At 36.8% G+C, this 15,433-nt stretch overlaps 1 protein-coding gene across 3 annotated transcripts in view; it reads left to right on the forward strand.

Annotated features, from left to right (window-relative positions):
* The window catches only part of GALNTL6 (polypeptide N-acetylgalactosaminyltransferase like 6), a 434,479-nt gene that overhangs the window by 120,761 nt on the left and 298,285 nt on the right, over positions 1-15,433 (forward strand). The window lies entirely within an intron of this gene.

The raw sequence follows: 15,433 nt of genomic DNA on the forward strand, positions 1-15,433 counted from the left end.
GTTTTGGATGCTTGTCAAATGTATCTGCCTCAGAAGTGCTGTCTGATGGTTTTGGTGAATAGCATGATATTGGATATGGTTTCAGTGCCTGTGTGTATTTACCTTGGAAGCATAGCGAGGAGAAATATATATGGAGAGAAAAGAGTAGTTTGGGTCATGTGAATAATATAAAAAGAAGCATCTCAGCATTCAAAGACTCTGGTCTTCTGTGTCATTTGGGAAAAACCTCCTAGTAGACAGAAATTTGGAAAGTTTTCTTACATTTCTCCATTGATGTGAAAATATAAAATATGTCTTAAGTTTTTGAATCCTCACTGATGAGAAAATATATAATGAATGAAAAAATATTTCCAGTAAAGTATCACCAAGTGTTACCTTGTGGCATTAGTAGATCTAAAGATGGATTTCTCACTACTGGAATTTTCTGCTGCCACAGTCACATTATGGACATTTGTCCTACTCAAAACATGATTGTCTACAGATCAAATGGAAATGTTCATTGTCTCTTTTGGGGTGGGACTGAGATTAATTATCTTCATTTTGACTTGTGCTAGGCCTGCATGTGTCTAATGTCACATCCCAGGAATGCTTTTTGGCACCTTCCACTAATACGAATGCAGGAAGCCTTGCACGGTTCTCTGTGCCAGTATTGGAAATTTAAATTAAAATATGCTCTTAGCAAGCAGTGTTGCACAGGCCAATATGTGGAATAATATCTGTTTGCAATTAGGGCAGCATGAATGGTAGCCAAAGAAACCAGCTGTAGAAAACAAAAGAAAATATAAGCTTTTATTTAAAAAATGTAAAAATCATATTTAGAAGCCTCAAAGCACAGAGTGGAACCAAAGAAAGAGATTTATGATGTATCACTCCTAATTTGCAGTCTGTTATTGTGATATAATCTGTGTTTCTCTTTGGGGAACAGCAAACAGCATCTGGTAGCTCTTTGGATTCCCTCCAAACTGCTTTGAAATAGATGTGAATACAGTAAAGTGGTGTGAAGGAGATAGGTATTCTGTTCTTTATATTCTGGTGAAGTTTATTGTTACGAATGCTGAATTTAAAACTTAAGTAAGCTTCTTATTTCAGGTGCTGTAATACTGGTTTGCAGTGTGAGTCAGCCATCCTTGAAGATTTCCATGAATTGGATAACACACAAGTGTGGATGCTGACTGAGCTCACCATTCAGTCTGGGGCACTGTGCTGGAGTGACAGAGCCGCTTTGAGGCTGTGGCTGCTTTGGCTCGCTGTCTCTTGGACGTGCCATGGCATGCCACAGCCTCACAGCCAGGGAAGGCTGGCTGCTCTGGGGGTGAGGGAGGCACCATGGGTGGGAAAGCCATGGCAGCTGGCGGACTGCTGCACCCACAGCAGCCTTCAGAGCTGATAGCCCAAGCTCAGCTGAGGGAAACCACAGTAACCTTTTGCAGATCGATGGGAGCTGACTGTGTCAGTCATTTACACTGATGGGAATGACTCTGCCACTGACAATAGCTGACAGTTCTTTGGCTGTGTTTGCAGAATGCTGGATTTGTATTCAGCTGATGAAGGCCAGGCTGTACTTTTGGCCTTTGTGTGTGGCCATCGGTGGCTAAGCTTACATCACCAAACAATGTTGATAGCACAGTGGATGTTGCTGAGCACCCAGTGACTAGTTTAGTGTGCTCTAGAGAGTGAAGTAGCTCTAGACTGGTCACATGGAGTAGCTGTGAGCCAGTAGAAGACCTGGAAAAACTCCGTTCTGTGAGTTAGTTCTGCGCAGTTAGTTCCTATTTCTCCCCAAAATCTGTACAGATATAGCCTAGAAGGCCAAGCAGAGGAATACTACTTTGTAGATATAGGCATATACCACATTTTCCTTCCTTACTTTTCTTAGTGCTTTAATAAAATATCACTTCCTTTGTAAAATTATATTGTAGTTTAATTAACCTAAGTGTTATGAAATACCTTTTAGTGTCCTGTCTAATTTCTTTAAATTATGTCATTCTTTTAGTTTCCTTTAGCGATTCCATACAAGTTCTCTGCTTTCCATGAGATGGCAGTTCTTAAATCTAGATAAAGGATTTATCTTCTGCACTATGTGATTATTTTCCATTTATAGTTACTTACTTTAAAAATATGAATAATAAAATAAATGGCAAACAAGTATATAAGCAATGTAAAGGCACTTTAAAAAAATTATTAATCTTTGCCTCACACAGTGACCCTAATTGCCATTTATTTGTCAGTGTGCTGATCTCCAAAGATGCTGGTGCCTGTTCAGTGACCTGATGTGAGTGCCCAGTATTAGGAATAAGGTTCCTACACTGAAATCCCTACACCTTGTGATTTGTTTTTACATTCACAAGTTCCATATTGCGTGCTTAAAACATATGTACCATATAATGCAAATCAAAGATTTAACTAAAATCCATTATAAGGATGTACAGGACTCTTAGAGCCTTTTAGTGAAATCTCTGTTCTCCAAAAGTTACAGGAATCATGAACATGAATAGAGGAGCAGTTAAGCTGTTTACTGCCATGTCATGTGAAAATGCTCACAGCAGTGAGAATGTTACATAAATTCTCATAGTGAAGAAATGCAAAGAACTGGTTATTTAATTATATGAAATGTCACAGAAGTGAAATAGCAAAAAACATCAAGAAAGAGCTTATTCTTAATGCTTTCAACAGTCAACTGATTATTTTTGGCTAGGAAGTTGAAGTTGAAAGCATAGCATCCAAACAAAAGATATCCTGAAGTTAGTCTTTACTTGTAATATGAGAAATAGTAGAATAATCTACTGGTTAAAGCATGCTCTTTTAATTTCTCATCAGCTTCTTAAGATGTTCTTAAGGATATCTTAACTAGGAGATGTTATAGATGAGTGCTATTTGTTGTCTTATTAGGGAAGCAGAGTGACTCTGAATCCCCACTTGTGACTACTACAGTGCTCTTTTAGGGACAATATGTTGATAGTTACCTTTTTACTCCAAAAACCCACCCACCCCTATAGGGCTGAAAAATAGAGTACTTCACTTTAATGCAGTGTGAGCCCATTGGTTCCTAAAAATCTATGGAAAATAGAATGGAAATCACTAATAAAGCAATTTTATTAGAACTTTGCTTGCAGAGCATTAGCATTAATCACTAGAAGCTGCTGGATCAGTACATTCAAAGTTTGCCCAGTCACTCAAGCAGACATTGTTCTGAACTCTGTCAGAATGTCTTACGTGGGGACTTCTGTAGGGTTCTTTTTCTTCTTTTAAATTTGGTGGGTTTTTTTGGGTTGGGTTTCTGGTTTTTGTTTCTTGCATAAAAAGGCATGCATACTTATAGTTTGCTATTACATTATGTATTATATAACCCCAGGCTGAAATGAAAGGTAGTAAATCTTACCTGTGACCAGAAAAACAATTGCTTATACTTTGTAAAATTGTTTTTATGTTTATAGTACACAGGCGGTATAAGACGTGATAGGCTTAGTGAATTAGTTTCTCACTTTATTTCAGGTACTGTGAATTTCTGAATGATATAGTAGGAACATTTATGGCTCTTAGTGATCTTCACCAGATTTTTAAGTTAAGCATTTTGGCATTTTGTTGCTCCTTAGAGCCAGCTGTGTCCTGGGCTGCTTCCAAAGCAGTGTGATCAGCATGTTGAAGGAGGGGATTCTGCCCCTCTGCTCTGCTCTTGTGGGACCCCACCTGCAGTGCTGTATCCAGCCCTGGTGTCCCCAATATATGAAGGACATGGAGCTGTTGGAGCAAATCCAGAGGAGAGCCACAAAGTTGATAAGGGGGCTGAAGCACCTACACTGTGAAGACAGTCTGGGAGAGTTGGGGCTGCTCAGGCTGGAGGAGAGAAGGTTGTGTGGAGACCTGATATCAACCTCCCGGTATCTGGAGGAAGCCAGAGAGAGACACTTGATCAGGAGCTGTAGTGGCAGGACAAGGAGTAATAGGTCCAAATTGAAGGAGAGGAAATCTGGATTAGATATTAGGGGATGATTCTTTATTTTGAGAGTAGGTAAGGCACTAAAACAGGTTGCAGAGTTCAAGGGCAGGTTGGATAAGGCTTTGAGCAACCTGGTCTAGTGGGAGGTATCCCTGCCCATGGCAGGGGGCTTGGGACTGCATGATCTTTGAGGTACATTCCAATCCCTTAATATCCTGTGATTCTGTGATTCTTTGAGAATTAAAACCAGCATTTTTATTCAGTTTAGCTGAAGGAACTGTGATAATTTAAGCAGATTAGTTGATGACATTATTATTAAACTCTTCAAATTCATTATTACAAGTATTGTTTGTCTGCAAATCTTAAAGTGTTTAAGAGACAAATTTGCAAGAGGTATGCTGGTGCCTAAATGTCCCTGCAGGCATCTAAATCAAGCATTTAAATGTCAATGTATTCATACCTCACCTGTCAAGTACTGAGAAGAAAACTCCTTTGGATTTTTAGTTTCAAATTCCATATCTGTATAAGCTGATAATTTGCTGCTCCTCTGCATTTTCATGGCTTACACAATGAGACCAGTGAGTTGAGCTGCAAGGAACCTTTGCACCTGTGGCTTTATTTGTGAAAACAGTGGATATGGAGTGTGGATGCTCACAACTCATTTTCCATGGTGATATGCAGATCATGTCCTAAAATGCACTGACGAGCTTCCACAAAAGATGGTGCAAAATGGTTTTGCTTGGTATACTTTGCTGAAATACTTAAGAGACTGAAGTCACACTTCTTCCCTTTTTCCACAGGTTTTACATTCAGGTTTTTATGTTAAACAATTGACTGGTCCTTACATAGACTTTCATGATGGAGCTGTTCTATTTAGAATTAAGTACTTAAATGTCTTTTAAGCCTGAAGAAGAGCTCTGTAACCTAGGGATTAAGGCAGCCCTTTGGGGTAGGAAAGCAGCCTTTCAGATTCCACAACAATGAACATCTCAGTACTCTAAATTAAGCATTCATGATAGCAGGGTCTTGAACTCAGTCCTCCATCCTCCCAAAGGAATAACCTAATGATGGAGCTATGGCAATTCCTACGTGCTCACTGTGATCCAGTGGGAATCTTGAGGTTTATTGTGGTGCAAGGGAGGTGTGCTGTGGGAGCATGAGGATGTGTGCAGAGTCTGTTATCACAAGCTGGCTGTGTTAGTCTTCTGAAAGTGAGATCAGGTGGGCATTGGAATAGACACCCCTTTGTTTGAAGGGGTTTTGAACCTGTGCTTTCTGTTATCTCATTGTGCATTGTAACCAGTGAGTGACCGGGTAAAACAGCAACTCCGTCAAACATGTTTCGAAAGAACCGATGCTGCTTATTTTTCAGAAGGAAGCTCAGGACCCTGTTTCAGAAAATGTCAGAGTTACAAATAAGGGGAATATCTGCTGCTTTCTGCCAGAGGTGAGCTGCCTGTGGAAGGAAGAGACCTCAGCTGTCTTGACAGCCTTTTGTAGTGACAAGCTCTATGGTGAGCATTCTGACTGTAGTAAACTACTTTCCTAGACACACACTTGATATATATATATATACACACACATACATATACGCATGCACACATTTCTAGCCTTCTCTCAAAACAGAGGTGTAATAGTGCATTCTGTAATAGTTTTTTGTAAGAAAAAATATGCATTATTTCTGTATAAGCTTCAAGTTTTGAAATACCACATTAAAAAAACCAAAAAAACACCAACTTTATGTAAGTTTTACTATCATTAAAACTAGCGAATTAGTTAAGTGAAATAATGATAATTGAAAGTGATTTGTATGGAATGGGTGTGCACTGCTTTGTTAAAATAATTATCAGTTCTTGTGCCAAATGCTTTTAAATCTCTTGATTTTTAGGATTTTTGACAGAAGGTTCCTTTTGTCAGCTTTGACAATTAATATTTTAATAGAGCAACCTAGGGACTCCCATGATTTAAGTCAAACAGTTTATACTCTAATGCATTGTAGAATTTTACACTCAATTGCTTTAAGTAGAACTGATGAAATGTTAGGTTTGTTCAGTTGTTGAGAAATTCTATTTCTCAATAGAATTTTTGATTTTAGGTGGGTCATGATGCTATCAAGCATAAGGTATAATGCATGGGATTCCTTATGTAAAGTACCTGCATCAGGTTGAAAATTTAGAGATATTTTACAGGCAAAATGCATATTTCAGAAACCTCAAGTAGAGAGAACAGTTTTTTGTGTATTTATACATATTATTTTATTTTAAATAGTCTTACTGTCCTACTTTGTAGCAGGAAGATTAAATGACTCGGAGAAGGGGATTTTATCAAATCCATCCTTATTGTTTGCTTCATAGGCCCAAAGTTGGTAAAGTTTAAAAACTTTTCGTAATACCACTTTTTGCATTCCCAATGAAAATGTTTCAGTTCTTCCTAAGTAAGTGGATCTGTTGGCACTTTGCATTATTAACCTTGGCCATTCTATGGAATGTCAGAGCAGAATCCTGTGGACTAGTAGGTTGGAAACAAGTTGTCTGTGGAGGCAAGCTTAAAGTTGAATATGTGGCGCACAAAGTCTGTGTCATAAGTGACATGGGAAAAGGAAGGGAGAAAATTTGGTACAAAATCTTATAAGATTAGGAGATGAATATGGGGAAAAGAATCTAGGACTGGGTTTTCAAAGGAATGGCAACAGAACAAATAGAAGGAAAGAGTGGGAATAGAATCTGTACAGTTTGATCTGGTGGTGGTCACTGGACTAGGCGAGGTATTTTGGAAACAGGACAGTGAAAGCAGGATTTGGTATAGAAATTACTTCATAGAGTCTTGATTTGACCAACACTGCTGGAGATTGTTTGGAAGGTGTTGTGAGCTGATTTGTTTTTTCTCCCTTACAAGACCTGATCCAAATACCGGTCATTCGGCACTGATGATCATTTGCATTCCAGGCAATGTGAAAAATGTGTTGTAAGTTCAAGAATAATGTTGCCTTATAAGCAGGGCAACAGTAGACATGGAAAGACCAAGATGGAAGGGAAATTACTTTAACTTGTTGAAATTTATCATCAGTCTTGACGTTGTCTCTGGAGCACTTAGGGACCATTAATATTAGGTATATATTCAAATGTGTGGATGATATCTTATTGACTGATGGCTTATTTGATTGCAGATGAGGCTGTAAATGTATTTGTATGGCAGTGATAATGGCTACAAGGTGTAGTTCTTTCATCATGAACTTTAATTCCAAAGAGATAAAATATCTATTTTCTTATTTGATTTTTGGAATAGAGATGCACACTTGAAATTGATTATTTGGAATGTTAATGCTATGGGAATCTCGAAGTAGTTTAAAATAGGAAATAACATCTGTCACTGTCTGTGATTTCCCAGAGGAGGCAACCATCTCTTTTCCTTGCCTAATTTCAGCGATAAGTTCTAGCAAAATTATGTGTCCATCAATAATTATTCATTTTCATTAAATTTAGTGAAGGCTTTGACAACCAATTTCACATCTAATCTACCTATTTCAATTTTAGGGACTATGGTTCTGTAAGATTTCCTTGAAATAGAGGTTTCAGAGGATGAGTGATTTAATCTTTTTTCTTCACTTGGGAATGCTCATTCCCATGACTTTTACCTGAAGAGGGTAACCCATACCTTGATAAACCCATACTGCTGTCACCTGGAAGCAAAACTGCACATTCACTTGCTATGAAGAGGTGTGTGGGAATTGGGCCACTTCCCCTCTCGTCACCTCCTCCTCCAAGCTCAAGAGATGCAGCTGTTTTTCTTTGTTTTGTGTCTGAAGCCATTCTTGTTAAGGTTTGTACATTTCAAATGGTACATACCGCACAAAAAGAAAGATAGTAAATATATTTTCATTAAAATTTAATTGTTAATGAGGAGACTTTAACCATGATTGATAATTAGCACTATTGACTGATTACAATACCCTAAATAATGTTTCTTACCAAGACATCACACATCACTTTTGAATGTTTAGTGTATAGTCTTGTTTCTTAGTTGGGAAAAGCTTTTTTTTCACAGAAGTTTCTTTTCCATAGAAGAGGTAAGAGTGGTTTCTTTTCATTTTTTCTGTCAATTCCCTGTAAGTCTTTGGAAGATAATAATTTTGCACATGTAGAAAATTAGGCCAAGTTTGGTGCATTTTGTGCCAGACATAAAGTCTACTGTAATGATAAATTATGCTAAACTACTAATTTTCAATTACTTCATCATTAGGAATACCAATACTGATTTGATTTACAGTTTACAGATTTAGATGGATTCTCCATATTTGTGTTATGTTTGAGTCCTGAAAACTAGAAACATTTTATAAATGAGCTTTTGAAAATGAATTAGAATATTTTAGGTTTTTTTAACATGAAGGAAGCATTTTGCAGTTGACACAATTAATTTGATAACAAGTCATAGGGGTTTTTTAAGAGATAAAATTTAAGAGATTTTTACAGCACAGCTCAAGAAAGGTGGGTACAATATATCAGTGGGCATTAACTCAGGTCCTGGAAGACAATTTACGGAAAAATTATATTAAGAATGAGAAAAATTTAGTTTTTGAAAGAAAACTGCATGGATTATAGGTTTCCCAGGACACTCTGAAATACCCACCTTTGGGGATACTGAAAAGCTCTTTGGAATCTTGCTCTTGGTGGCCCTTCTTGAGCAAGAGTTTGGACCAGAGGACCTCCAGAGGTCCTTTCCAACATTAGCCCTTTTGAGAATCTGTGATAACCCTGTGGAAAGCTTTTATTGCTTAGAGGCTACATTTTTAACTGGAAATGATCCTTGGAAGCGAAAATGACAGGTGCAAAACCCACCACATTTCATTTTGTTTATTTTAATGATCCTGCTTAACCAATATTCATGGCTTTTATTTCCTTTTGCAAGAGTTCAGAGCGCAGGTGAATCTAATTCCACGTTGGGAATTACTCTCTCTACTCTGATTAATCTTGATTTTCTCAGTGTTCTGCAAGTGAAACAAATACAGCTGTAGCCAGACTTTGGCATTATTTAGAAAAAGATTTGGTTTACTTTACAATTTATTTATTTTGGGAAATTGTGTAGCTCAAGAGAATGGTAATGGGATATATAATCTAGCACCATGAAATAACCAGTGTAAAGGTCACCATGATTAGTCATCAGAGCTGTTTTGGCATTCCCTTGGGTCACTGAATAGCTTTGTGAAATGAGATTGGTCTCAGTCCAGTTCACAGAGTTTCAATTTTGGATTTTCACCTCAGGAAACATCAGCTTTTGCTGACAGCTTCCAGCGAAGGATCAAGAATTTGTACAATTGGTCTGAGAGAAGAGTAGCTTGTGTAACATAAATATGTTTTGATGCTGCCTGATGCTTTATCTATATAAAGGTGTTCAGGGCAACCAAATGTTCCTGGGGTTTGTTTGTTTTTAGAAATGTGTGTGTTACTAATTTTAAGCAAATATGTATAAATTTTAATAATGCCTTATATTTTTTTTCTATTATAACAAATCAATTCACTTTGAAACAACTTAGTTGCAACTGTGTTGTTAGTGTTTAATTGCACACACAAAGTTGATTGATGTTCTGAGCTTTTCTGCTTTTCCTTCTGCTCTTTCAAAGATTTTTGGGGGTATTCAATTTTTTTTTCTTTAATAATTAGATCCTGTCAAAAATTTTGAGTTAGTAAACCCTTGAATTAGTAGAAATCAAACAAAGGATGGAAACATTTCTTAAATAGAGGGAGTGAATAAGCATGAATTTCCTTAGAATTTTGAGATTTGTTACAAAAAAAAAATCTTCCATATGTACTATGAGGCTGATCAAGTAACACATACTATGAAGGCTGATGTGAGGCATAACTGTGGCAGCTTACTGGATCAGATCTCTGATTTCTCCCACACCATCTAATAATTCATCAACAGAGAAGGTATAAATTTAATTTTTACTTGCCGGGGTCTAAAGTACAAGCTTGTACTGGTTTCCTGCTGCCAGCCATTCTAGAAAATAAAATGGTGACATTTTTTGAACATTCACAGCAGTGAAAGACTTTAATTTACAAGTTATGCATAGATAGTTTTTATTTTGGATTGGACCATAAGCATATGAAGGATGGTTGTTTTTAAACTAAATGCTCATGAAAAATTAAACTCATTTTGCATGTAGTTTGTTCATTTTGGGTAAGAAATTAAAAACCATGGGGTTTTCACTTGCCACTCAGAGCATGGACTACCCTCCATTTGTCACTTCGTTTCAACTTTCTTCATTTTTACTTATTTCTAGTGCTGCTCCAGTCTCAGATAAGTTAGAGCTTGGTTCCAGTAGTCTATCTCCCCTTCTTGTTCTCCAGTACTCTTTAACCTTTTTAACTCTTCCTGTAACTCTGCTACCAGGTTAAGCAGGTCACCACTTGGTTGCTGACACACCTGCTCTCTCCACTACAATCCAGTGAAAGAAATGGGCACTCCCTGCAGCCTGATACTAGAATGGCTACATGTGGTTTTGGGAGCTCTGGCTGGGGCAGTACATCCTTTTTGGAGAGCAGGGATGACTTGGCTTCCCACTGAGTGGAAACCATACCAGAGCTTCTCCCCAGAGGGCAGTGACGCCAGCTGAGCTCTGGAATGGGCAGATTATCCATATTCTGCCTGTGCTCACACTCCGTGGGGGTGACTTTCCTCCAGGTGAGGGTAGGCAGTGTCCATGCAGCTGGCTCAGAGCTGCTCTGAGTGACAGCTCCTCCACTGCCAGCTCAAGAGTAGGGTGTTGGGCCCCTCTCTCTGTTCTGCTGTCGAGGTCTTGCTGGCTAGGAAAGCTCTCCTCCCTCCCTTGGTGGAATCCTCAGCTCCAGAGTGCTTTTGTCTGTGCAGGTTGCCTCAGAATCTTCACTGAAGATGATTTATGTTTATGCAATAAATACAGCAACCATGATATGTTCAATGTTTTGGGCATAGAAGGAAGGAATCATGCATAACTTCCAAAACATGTAAGTCTTTATACAAAGAGCTCAAGTGAATTACAACAGCTTGAGTCTATAACAACATAGCAAGAAACATTAATCCACTTCTCTGTCTAGTAGTCTGTCTGCTGACTGCTGTTATCCAGCTATATGATTATCCAGATTTTGAATATAGTGTGTAGGAGTGAAATAAGAATTGTTTAAGGCAAACTACTCAAATTTTTTTTATAAGGTACATTTCAGCTCATATTGTATGATGTTTGTGATTCAATCATTGTAGATCTGAAAAAAAATAGTGCTCTTTATTTTCATCAGGTTTGTTCATTTCTTTGGAAAGAAAAGGCTTTTCTTTTAAGTTCTCAATGTATGGCAATGTTGCAGTTGTTGAGCTTTGAAAAGAGGAAGTCAATGCTATACAGAATGAAGAGCTAAAAGGTCACTGAGGAAAACTTGTTCAGTGTCGTCTTTGCCTAACTAGGGTAAAGAAATCTCTGGGAATTGCTAGTTGGATATATCTTCCTCAGGTAAGCTTCATTTATGTTGCAGTATGCAGCAAAATAATGCCTATAAAAGGGTCATTGAAATGAAATCCATTCCAGATAGCTTTAATTATTTTATTATTACACTTCTATTGGATTTGAAGAAAATACTAGCAGAAAAGTGGCACTAATACTTCTTCCACCTTCAGGTAATGCTGTGTGTCTGTCTACTCACAGTTTTCTATTAAGTAAAAAACCCCCTGTGAAAGTAGTTTTGGTGGCATTTCCTTGATACATAATTTAAAATAAATTCTTTGTATCAGTGATCACTAGGAGTACATAATTAAGATGAAGCAGTTATTATACTTGTAGACATAAATCCCACACTTACATAAGCCCACACATACAGACAGTCCTCTCCTAATCAATGTCAGAAGCAGGGGAGGATGAAAGAAAGGCAGGTTTTTATGGTAGTAGAAATAAGATGAGTAATACCAAGATTACTATTGAGAGATGCAGATTGTGCTATGGGGAATCAGGCTGTGGCAGGCAGAGAAGCAGCTCTGAGATAAAACTCCTTTTTTATATTACTCTTATGTATACACAATCACAGTGCAGCTGCATCACAGACTTCTTCATGCATAGCCTCCAAGCTGTAAATATAAGAGTGTAAAGTGAAAAGTATGTCTGATGGATAAAATCACCTATAAGGAAGTATTCTACCAAAATCCATCACCTTTTCTTTGATAAGATAATGTAGTTCATTAACTTAAAATGAACACTAGAAAAAAATTATAATGGGTATCAAAATTATGAGAACCACTTCTGCTTTTACCATCTACCAGAGCATAGTTGCACACAGTTCACCTACCCAGTGCCTCACATCTCTTTTTTCTGCTTTCATCACAAGTTTTTCTGATCTGCCTTTTAAGATAGCCTTTTGGTGGAGTCACATGTGTAATAGACATTATGCATATTTCACAAGTAAATTACTTTGGCACTGGAGTCTATGCTACTATTTGTCCAATACCTGCATTCTTATCTGTATCCACAGCTGTGAACCGCTTGCATTCTTTAAAGTCTCCATGTTAATAAAGCAAAGCAGAGCACAGACGTAGCAATTGAGTGTTCTACTGAGAAGCACTTGATGCTGTTGTAAATTTTACTTTTTTAAATTGAAATAAGAATGATGATAAGAATAGAAGTTGAAGCTCTGTTTTTTAGAGGTGCTTTGGACTGTCATCTGCAGATGTTGTGTTTCAAGAACCTTGAAATCCAGCTTTTGAATGTTAGACTTCAGCAGAACAGCAGGTTTTTCTCTCTACACCTCCGTCTTTGCATTTGGTCACTTTTCACGGTGTCTTCTTGCCTCATTGGTTTTGTTTTGCTCCTGGTGGTCCATTTTGACTCCATTCTGCAAAGAAGACACCATATAAAAAGGAAAATGGGATATGTCCCTGTTGCTGCTCTGCTGCTGACATTTACCCAGCTCCCCATCATCAGTTCCTGAGTAAATGGATGTTCAGAGTTAATGGCCATGCTGGTAGGAAACATATTACTCTTGTACAATGGAACTGTTCAGTGTAGAAAGCTCTTGATTCCTCTGTCACAGATCCCCAGATAGAGAATGGCTGCTGGCAATCAGGCTTCTGATACAAGATGGGTACTATAATTTGCAGAGAGGGTTTTGATCATAAATAGCTCTCATGTATTAAAATAAAATTTCTAACTTGAGAAAGGGTGTCTTGAAAACTCCCATGAAGATTTTGCTTTTTTGGATAGAGGAAATTAAGTTTTTAGATGTCAGTTAAATGCTTGCCTTTGGCAAAGTAATTTCTGTCATATTTTTGTGGGTTTTAATTTATTTTTTATTTTAGGCTTGCCATAGTGCCCAGAAGTCCCCTTCTTGAAGCATATCTTTCTGTTGTAGGTAAAATAATGAAGGCTTCAAGGTCAGCTCTTGTATTTTGTTGTATCACCTTCACTACAAATGCTAAAACATTTGTAATACTGATGTTGTCCTGTTTTCTTCTTGTTGCCTATCATGAACTGTTTATACCAATTCTCAGTTGTTCATCAAGGCATTAATAACTGATTTTAGGTAATTTTGTTATTTTTGCAGAAAAAAATTATCTATTTTATTGTTCATTAGACCTTGCAAGTAGTGTTCTTGGAAGTTATAATTATCACTATTGCAGTAAGTAATTACAGTTCTAATCTAAAAGGTATATTTTGCTGTAAGAAGCTGAGGTTGTAGTACAAGAAATTTATAGAGTTGAGCCTTACTATGAAAGGTTTAAAGAATTGCACCAGTAAATTGCAGAACCTGTAGTCCCTGTAAACAACAAGGTTTACAAATTAAGGAAATATTTGAAACTTGTGCCTCACAGAAACCTAGTGCAATATCCATTTTCAGTAGCTTTATGGTATCACTGTCTTAAGTTTTATTTTGCATATAATCCCTAAAAATTGTCCTTTATTTCTCAGTTTAGTAGACTGGTGCTTCTTGCTGTTAATGTTAGTAGGAATTAAGTATTAGAGTTTAAACTCTTAAGTGTTTTCTCCACTATCTTGGACAGGGCTTAAAAGATCAGGGAAGATACCTAGTGAAAGAACCTATAATTAACTTCTAATATTAAATAAGGAATTATTTCTCCATATAGAAATCTTGATGCATTTGGAAGTTCTCATTTTTTTCATTCTAACAAATGTAACTTTTCAGACTAGGCTAAATTTTAATATAAAGATTTTAGATAGAAATGTGAAGAACATCTTGATGGTCATAAAATCACTTTGAGATAAACAAATGACATTTTTTAAATCAAAATACTCAAGTGCTAAATGTAGAGCTTCTACAATAATAATTTATTTTCATTGCATAAAATCTGCATTTGATGGAATCGTGTGGGTCATTCAGAAATTTGACAGTTAAGACTAGAAGTATTTTCTTGTGGGAGTATAGGAATGCTATCAGAGAAGGAAATAAGGCACCTGCAGAATTCTGATAAAAGAAGTAGTATATATTGATGATTTTAAGCCTGTGGAAAAAGCTTGTCTAATCTATCTGAACAGCCACTAAAGCAGCTGAACTTATTATTGAAAGCTTGACCTATGTGCTGTAAAGCCTATTCAGTTCTCTGTCTTTCGGGAATTTTTTAAAGGATTATGGATGTACTCTATATCACATGCTTCAGTCTCAGCATCACTGAGTTTTTGGTACAGTGATTATGACCAAAAGACCTAAACCAATAAAACTCAAGTGCAGTTTATCTCCTCCTATAATTCTTCAGAACAGTATAAAAAAAAAAAAATTACTTTCTTGACACTAATGACTCACTCACCATTTGTATTTGTTCCATCTACATTTCTTGTTACAACTGCTTGTGCATATTATTTACATTAATGAACACACAAATAATAATATCATCAGTATTATGATGTATGAAGCTGGGAAGTTTTCAGTTTAAAATATACTAGAGGTTGTTTCAGACAGGTCAAATTCTATCAGCCAGACATCATGTATTTATCTTTTTATTTATTTATCTTCTTAGGTATAAGCCTGTGGGAATGTAGTCAACCACAGATAGGATTGTGACATCCAGGTCTTATCTAGGGATCATATGAATTAAATTAAGACCTTTGGAATTACTATTTCAAGTCTAGAATCCCCTTGATTAAATACATTTCGATTTTATGTTTTGGATTACAATGTAAGAAATGTGATGTACAGCATCAGAACAGAGCTGAACAAAATTGGTTTTGAAAGGTTAAAATTTGACACTCCTGACCTCAAAGTGTTTTGTGTTACAATTTATTTTTGTTTTTTCTATTTCAAGCAATCTGGAATTTCTGTTGTGTTATTTTGGGCGCTGAACAGAGGAAAAAATGATAACCATGTCTGCATGCACAGTCATGTATTTTCACACATAAGTTGGAATATTGCTAAGAATGATGGCAGGAGTAGGAATAACAGTTTCTAGGTCAATGACAGATAAATTTCAATTGAAAATAACACTTCCATATGTTTTCTGTACTGTCAACGTGTATAGGGCATATCTTCTTTT

The sequence above is a fragment of the Zonotrichia albicollis genome, chromosome 5 (assembly GCF_047830755.1).
Source record: "Zonotrichia albicollis isolate bZonAlb1 chromosome 5, bZonAlb1.hap1, whole genome shotgun sequence".
Taxonomy (NCBI): Eukaryota; Metazoa; Chordata; class Aves; order Passeriformes; family Passerellidae; genus Zonotrichia; species Zonotrichia albicollis.